This window comes from Suricata suricatta, chromosome 13, assembly GCF_006229205.1.
Source record: "Suricata suricatta isolate VVHF042 chromosome 13, meerkat_22Aug2017_6uvM2_HiC, whole genome shotgun sequence".
Lineage (NCBI taxonomy): Eukaryota > Metazoa > Chordata > Mammalia > Carnivora > Herpestidae > Suricata > Suricata suricatta.
Window position 1 is genome coordinate 14,500,864 of NC_043712.1, and position 7,443 is coordinate 14,508,306.

The window sequence follows — 7,443 nt, forward strand, 5'->3', positions numbered from 1 at the left end:
TCAAGGAACTTGATCAGATGTTTCCAGACAAATTAGAAAAATGTGGATCAAATCAGTAGCAAATAAACCTGAGAGAGGGCTGGAATCTGGAGAGGAGTGACATCAGCATACATGTTTCTGAATGTCATCCTTAGAAGTTCTGATTGAGATGGTCCTGGGTCAGATCTGGGGATCACAATAATCTCCAGTTGATTCTGAAGATCATCTTGGCTTGGAAATGACTGAACTAGATTATAACCAGGTAGATTAGTTAGTGGAATTACCAGGGTAACTTGCCAGGGCAAGTCATGGGTTTCCATCTTTGACTTGATGCCTGTCAACTTGTGTAGGCATGATTTGAAGAAGATATAGAAGGGATATTGATCAGGTGTATAAATGTTGCAGATATGTTGGATCTCAAAATTATGTCCATGGGTGGGCTAATGAGTAGAAACAAGCAAAACAGAATAAAATTTAAGGGATGCACAAACTCTTGTACTTTATATACAAGTTTTAAAATTAAATGATGTGTAGTATCAGATGGGGTGACCTGACACGTGAGAATCTCATGTGGAATAGACACTGAGGTACGAGAAGACTAGAGAGGCAGCTTTCTCAGAGTAAAATTATGTTCATGTGCAAATATTTTGTACATGGTAAGTCTATTTTTAATTATTTGAGGAAACCACACCATTTTCCTTGGTGGCTTCCCCAATTTGCATTTCCACCAATAATGTATGAGTTTCCTTTTCCCTACATCCTTACAAACACTTGTCACCTGTTACTTTTTTGATAAGAGCATCCTGACAGGTGTGAAGTGATATCTCATTTTAATTTTGATTTGCATTTTCTTGATTATTACCTGCCATATGACCCAACAGTCCCCTTCTAGGTCTTTATCCAACATAACTGAAATCAGGATCTTGAAGCAGTATTAGCAATGTGTTCATTGCAGCATTATTCCCCGTAGCCTAGATATGGAAACAATCTAAATGTCCATCAGCAGATGAAGGGATGCAGAAAGTGTGGTATATGCATACAATCAAATGATATTCTGCAATATTAAATAGAAGAGAATCCTGTCATATGCAACAATATGAATCAACTGTGAGGACATCATGCTATGTGAAATAAGTCACTCACAGGAAGACAAATATTACATGATTGTGCTTATCTGAGAGAATCTAAAACAGTCAAATTCATATCATCAAAGAGTGGAATGGTGGTCATCAGAGACTAGTGGGAAGGGAAAATGAGGAATTGCTAATTACCATGCATCAAATTTTAGTTTAGGAAGATGAATAGGTTCTGGAGAACTATGGTACAACATTGTACCTGTAATCAAACTACTATACTATACACTTAAAGATTTATTAAGGGGGTAGCTCATGTTAAGTGTTGTTACAACAGTGAAATAAACAAAAACACTTGGGTAAAGTATAAAACAATATAAATATTAGAAAATGACAACAACGGGTCTCAGAGGCAGAATAGAATGGTTGTTAAAAGTCAGGAAGTCCTGGATATAAAACCTGACTTTAACTATAGACAGTCATGTGGTCTTGGGAAGATTATTGAACTAGAGCATGGCTTGGTCCTTTTATCTAGAATATGGCAATAATACCTTCCTAACCAGGATTGTATTAAGGTTTAACACACTTAGCATATTGCCTGGCACATTATGGCACTAAGTAAGTGGTATCTATTATTTCAGATATCATTATATGGTGCGCAGCTGAAGAAGGAATGAGGTCAGCTGTACTCTGTTAATTGTCAGGTGACTCCTGAAGAATCATATCCAGTTTGGGGGTACCCCACTTTAGGGGACTGATAAGCCAAAAGGAATGTTGTCAAAGACACAAGGTGGCACATAGTTACCAGGAATGGGAGTGCCTGTTGAGTACAATCAAATGCATTTTGAAGGTGTTGAGAGAGGTGTGTTTGTTTGTTTCTTTTGAGAAGTAAAACAGAAGACAATATCAATCTAACCCAAAGTGCAAGTACAAGAAAGCCATTTTGGTTTTTGGCTCCATGAGGCAAGCTTCATTAGGATTGAACATAAGCTTTGGATACTTTCTATGGTTAGAAGATTATACATTTCCTGGAGCAGGAAGCAGTCCCTTACCCTTCATGGTCTCATGGTCAGGGTTTTTGTGGAGGGGACTCCTTCCTAAGGTCAGAGGTTATGTACGGGAACTAAGACCTCTGACCCCCTCTGGAATGTTAGCATTGCAAGGTGAGAGTGATAGCAGTGTTCCCAGTGTCTTTCTGAGGACCCCAATTTGCCAGGTGAGTGTACCTAGAGGTGGGTGGGGTTGCCAAGGACTCGCAGCTCCAACCATGGAAAGTGATTTGCGTTCCCATCTAGTTCAATGCATCTGTCTTTTCTCCCAGGGCATCAGCCAAGTTCCTGCATATTGGGCTCATCAGTCTTTCTTGAACTACAGAATTGGGGGGCTGCATTTGGCTAATGAACCTCTTCAGAAAAACATACTTCTTCAAATTAGGTTCTAATTATGTTGGGAAGCAGCAATTGCCTGTAAACTGTTAGTGTTTTAGGAAGTTGCATCCACCTGAGTGATCTGATAGCCAACAGCCTTGGGGAGGGCTGGACTTAGAGGCTTCTGAACTGCCCCCCCACCTGGTTAGGCTCCCCCCACTTTCCACCTTCAACCTCCCTGAAAGTCTGAGCCTTAGGAAGCTCTGTGTGTCTCATCAAAACGGAACACTGATGGGATTTTAACATCAGAAGATCTTGCAATCAAACGGGATTTGGGTTAAGAATCCACGGTACTTGGATTCTCAAGATTGGTGTAGACCCAGGAAACGTGTATGGTCCCACTCTTATTTAATCAATTAATCCACTTGGTAATATCCCTGTGAAGTGGCTTTAAACTCCTTAAACATTTCCCAAATTGAGCAACTCAACACTTCTAGATAGCTCATTCTGTTTTTTCAGGCTCGAGAGCTAGAAAGGTCTTGGTGAGGCCACGTCAGTACAAACTGCTTAACTCCTTTGGGAAATAATACTAATGAGGATGCTTATAATAGTCTACATTTACTGAATGCTTATACCAATTCAACCTTCTAGTAAGTACATTTTCTGGTTTAATCCTGATTATCATGCTATCAGATACATGTCATGCATCCTATTTTATGGATTAAGAAACTGAGGCTAAGGGGGTTTTTGTGATTTGCCCAACAATCAGAGGTGAGTTTCAAACCCAGATACATACCATTGAAAAAGCTTGTCCTCAGAACCTCTTCCTTATACTCTAAATGCAGGTCTGTGGGTCCTCTCCTGAGTGGGACCTCTTGAAAGTCTCCCATCCCCAAAAGAGACTAGATCTTAGATCTGCACTTCACCTCAAACTTAGCAAGAGGTTTGGCTCCAGTCAGTATGATTATCACTTCCCCAGAGCAGACATTTTTAAACTATGCTCTGGGAAACTGCATTTTTGATGAGGTACCCCTTTGGGGGCTGAGATGGGCTGGGCTCATAGAACTCTACGATCCCATGTTTGTACCTATTTTTTTTTTAATTTTTAAAGTTTATTTATTTATTTTTGAGAAAGAGAGAGAAAAAGAGAGAAGGAGTGTGCGTACACGCATATGCTTGACTGTGAAAGCAGGGGAGAAACAGAGAAAGGGGAAGGGGGAAGGAAAAAGAGGGAGGGGCACAGAGAGAGAGAGAGAGAGAGAGAGAGAGAATCTCAAGCAGGCTCTTCACTCTCAGTGCAGAGCCTGACGTGGGGCTCAAACTCAGGAACCCTGAGATCATGACCTGAGCTGAAATCAGGAGTTGGAGGCTTAACCAACTGAGCCACCGGGGTGCCCATGCACCTATGTTTTTTTAATCTACTGGACTTCTGCATAAGATCTCAGTTGAAGAAAAGTTCCATGGCTCATAAAAGTTTTAAAACTATTTCAGCACACTCAAAATATTAATGGACTATTTTAGGTGAATCCCCATATTATAATATGAGCCCACCCTCAAATCCAGCTCTAGAAGCAGCCATGAACAAATACTCATTTCATAAAGGAGGGACTTACATGTTCATAAGGCAGTAAAGCTTCCGAAGTATTTTCTTCAGCTACTCTGATCCTTTCTCGGGTGTCCGACCCTTGTCACACTGCTGTCTGTCTGTCCGTATCTCCCTTATCTCTTTTCCAGGAAAAGGTATTTCTTGAAACACAAATATATCCCCTCAACACTCACAGACACAACTGTTTATTTCATCTCTACCCCTAACTCTGCCTTGTCTTCCACTTTCAGGAGTGTGATATCTGTATTAATCATATCTTTTCATTTTCTATATTCTTGATGGTTTGACATTTGGGGGTTGGCTGACTCTGGAAGGACCACCTTCCACTCTTACAGATGGTGAAGGATGCAGCCTAGCATGTTGGTCATACACAAGCCACCCAACCCAGGACCATACGCTGATGGCCATCTTTGTTGGGTGTTGACCGTCTGGGCACTAATCCTTCCAGACCCAGGGGTGTCAGATAATCAGGGACAGCCTCTCTGTCTCAGAGCTCACTGGAATTATTTAAAATAGACAACCCTAAGCTCAGTTGCCCTGCCTCACTTATTTCTTCCCATGGAAACTTCAGCTGAGGCTCTTGTCCATGTTTCCCCACTCCCATCTGCCTTCAAACTGACCCTCACGCTTCCCCAGGGAGCCCCCTTGAAGTATAGGGTTTGTGTGCACAACAAACTTTTCTACAGCAACCATCTCCTGATCCACTCACCTCACTGTACGTGAATAATAATAAAACCCATGTTTTAGAGCGGCTCTTCTTTCTCAGGGTTCAACCTCATGTTTTTTGCTTCTGCAATCTGCTTTTTAAATAGTTATTAACCCAACCAAACTAGATCTGCATCCCAAGGTTCTTCCTTCTAAGAGAATGGTATGTATGTGTGGATTCTGAATGAATACTTTTCCCCCCAACTAAAGACACCAACACCTACATATACACACAAGGGCATGTCCTACCCTGTCCCTCACTGACTGTCCTGGTTCTTAGCTCCTGCCCCTTCCCTGGGCCCTCCACATCCCTCCCATATCTACTGGATGTCATGGCGTCTTGAATTTCGCCCTCTTGTTTTCTTCTTAAATATGACTTTCCACATGTCCCTCTTGGCCTGAGCTGCAATGGTCCCAAGGCTACTGTTTCTTCTATGTACCCTTTACCTTTCCTCTTCAGATGACCTTTACCACAGGCTTGATCTTGCTGGCTGACAATTTCCTGGTAGCTGTCCCCTCCTGTACCAGGTTAGGCATGCCATGAGGCTGGGGCCCACACAGCACTGGCTTACGGGGAGATCACAACAAGTATTTCTTAGTTGACTGGATGGGTGGATGGATGGATGGATGGATGGATGAATCTGACTTGTACTTTCTCTTGACCATGGCTTCAGGAAGCCCCCCCCTCCCCGTCCCAACCCTCGCAGGCCTCATGGCTATGTTCCCGGCTCGGTCTCTGCAGCCTTTGACACCTGCCCCAACGAGAAGGTCGCCAAAGAGATCGCCAGGGCTGTGGTGGAGAAGTGCTGGCAGCCTGCGTTAACCTCATCCCTCAGATTACATCCATCTATGAGTGGAAAGGAAAGATTGAGGAGGACAGTGAGGTGCTGCTGATGATTAAAACTTTAAGTTCCTTGGTTCCAGCTTTGACAGATTATGTTCGTTCTGTGCACCCTCATGAAGTGCCCGAGGTGATTGCGTTGCCTTGGAGCAGGGGAACTCCCCGTACTTGCATTGGGTGCGCCAGGTGACAGAGTCAGTTTTGGACTCCAGCATAGCCCTGCCATGATGAGCCCGGCTCCTGCCATGTTCCCCTTGTATTCTTCAATGCCCTTTGACTTCCAGTAATGATTGGATGATTGGACCCCTAATAAATTCTGTCTGTGGTTCTCAAAAAAAAAAAAATACCCTTCCCTTTCTTCCAAGAAGCCATCAGACATGTGGACTCATACACACACACGCGCACACACACACACACACACACACACACACACACACACACTCCTTTGCCTTAAAATGATGCCTCTGTTTATGTTTTGGCAAATACACACTGAACAACCCCAAGGAGACCATTCAATTTTTTATGTATGATTTATGGGAGTGTATCTTGAACTGAGTGGTAAAGAGCTTAATTCTTTTTAACACATGAGAAAGATCTGAAATTATGAATTTGGATTCAGGGAAAGGGAAGAGAAAGGGGCAGAAAAAAAGAAGAGAGAATGAATGAGTGGAAAAAAATTGAAGGAAGGGAGAATGGAGAGAGAGGAAGAAGGGAGGAAAGAGGGAGAGAAAAATCAGTCAGTGGATTTCTTCAGCCAGGACAGCTCTCTCCTCTGGCTCACGCCACGAGTGTAGGCTATGGGACCCCACCCCACTGCCCCAAACCTTAACTTATCCCCTATAAACACCATCTCTGCTTCGTCAAGTTATTCCTGGACCACTGTCAACACACGAATACGCGCCCCTGATTTTTATTTGGATACAAATTGCTAGAAACACCCAGAGTTGGAAGGTGCCTATATAGCCCCTTTGGGAGCCAGCCAGATGGGAATCATTCTGTGGGCTGTGTCCCCAGCCCATGCCTTGTTCTCCACACTCAAGGACAAGGGTCTGGTGCCCCTATCACCTTCCACTTCTTTGTCTCTGGCTAAAGAAACATGACAGATAGGAGCAAACTGGATTAAAATGATTAGTGGGACCTCCCTGAGCTCCAGGAAGTAGACAGCACTGGAACAATAGGTAAGCTTTGGGTGTGCCAAACCGGGGGTTGGGAGCACTATCCCACTCAGGAGAATTAGGAGACATTCCAGGCCCTTCTCCCTACCTCTGCTGCTCATGCATCCAGAGACATCACCGGAACACTGCCGGTAATTGCCACTTCCATAAATGTTGCTGGCTCCAGTTTAGAGGGGATAAGGACTTCTGGGTGTCTCAGCCTGTCTGCTGACTCGAACGGCGATATCACTCCCTGTCTCTTTCCAACCCCTGTTTATCTCTTCCTTCCCTTGGTCCTTACTCCACTTTGTTGTAATTTCAGCCACGGGGGAGGGAACAAAGAAGTCAGATATGGAGATATCTCTGGAGCAAATGGCATTTACTGTTAATGTGGCGGCAAATGGCCTCCTCCCTGACTTGTCATGTTTTAACTCTCTTAAGGAAGGAGGTGACACCGCACTGCTCTTCTCCAGACCCAAAGGCCAGGCAAGCCATTTCATCTCGATCATTAACTCTAAGGCATGGTTTTACCAACTGCACACTGCCCGGCCCCTCGCCGTGGAGCACATGCACAGAGGGGAGATGGGGAGATGGCAGCGTTGGTCAGCAGATCCCAGTGCTGGGCGGCAGGCCCTCGTCCACGTCACTAGCTGTGTGTCCCCGAGTCCACGATCCACAGCCTCAGTCTTCTCATCTGCAGAATGAAGGGGGCCGCCTG

At 44.1% G+C, this 7,443-nt stretch overlaps 1 pseudogene; it reads left to right on the plus strand.

Annotated features, from left to right (window-relative positions):
• Window positions 1-2,958: 2,958 nt before the first annotated feature.
• On the plus strand, window positions 2,959-5,799 carry LOC115276795 (annotated as a pseudogene).
• Window positions 5,800-7,443: the final 1,644 nt, after the last annotated feature.